This window comes from Athene cunicularia (genome assembly GCF_003259725.1).
Source record: "Athene cunicularia isolate RWA chromosome 2 unlocalized genomic scaffold, athCun1 chr2_part2, whole genome shotgun sequence".
Classification (NCBI taxonomy): Eukaryota; Metazoa; Chordata; class Aves; order Strigiformes; family Strigidae; genus Athene; species Athene cunicularia.
The window spans coordinates 6,626,709-6,627,955 of NW_020799096.1; positions in this window are offsets into that span (position 1 = coordinate 6,626,709).

Sequence of the window (1,247 nt, forward strand, 5' to 3'; positions counted from 1 at the left end):
CCCCGAGCCTGACCTGCCGTGCGGGTCCCTCGGCCCATCGCTGCCCGGCGGGCTGCAGCCTCTGGAGCTGCGCATTAACACTGTCCATTCGCAGGTCCAGGCATCGCTCTCCTAGGTGTAAACACGGGCAACAGTAGCTGCAGACATCACCGAAACCGAGCTTTTCCACACACAAATACAAGTAGGGTACGGCCCGGGCAGGATGACACGTGTGGTGTGTGACAAATCTTCCCAAGCCTGTTTTACAAATCTTCCTTCAAACTGATGTTTCACTTCGGGGAAGTGACTGCTCACAGAAATAAACTAGTCTGACAACAAGCTGAAAAACGCTTTTGGATTTATACACGTTCTTATTCTTTCTTCGGGGGGGGTGGTGTGTGAATGTGAGCTGCTATTTCAAAAAAGCTCACGGTAGCGGCAAATCAGGTGCATGGCAGGCTGGTACCTACAGGACTACTTTAAATACATTTTCACTTCCCATGAAGATGCACGACAATTAGATTTGCATGTTCATTTGAGGAACAAAACCCAAAAGCCAAGACCTCTGATAGCCTGCAGCTTTGTTCTATAATAAAAAGATATGTACACCTCACTGCCAACACAATTTGTCACCTACTTTTACGGTAGGAAGCTGAAGTCCTAAAATAGCTAAATTGCACCTATGATAGGGACTATGGAAAACTGATACTAGTAAACTTGTAGACAAGACTAGCAAAATCCCTCTCCATGAGAAAAGAAAGCCTGCTTTTTTCTTGTCTCCCAACATCAGTCTCTACAGGTTGAAGCTGCATAGGCAAACACCATTTAGATGCTATTAAAAGGGGTTTATATTCCCTAAAAATAAAAGTGGGATATCAAATTTACTCCACATTGTGTAGAATACATAACAAACTCAGTACATAAATAGAATGCGTGTAGCCTGGATATATTTTTTTCCTGGGAAATACCATCTCACGATTCCCTGCATTTTAATCATAGATGAGTCCATAGAGCTACATATTACTCTGCACTACTCCAGAAGAGATTTTCACATGTCCGAATGTTTTTTCCATTGGAAAGATGTGCTGAATCTTTTGGCAAACTTGCTTTTTCTTCTCTATCTGTAGTCAGTGGCTATGTTTCCCTTTTCTGATTCCAATGCAGCCACAGCCTTCTAAAGCAACAACTGTAAGGAAAAAAAAAAAAAGTCTACCCTAATAATTTCTCATGACAACTACCACAGGAGAGTACTTATATCATTGTGTGCA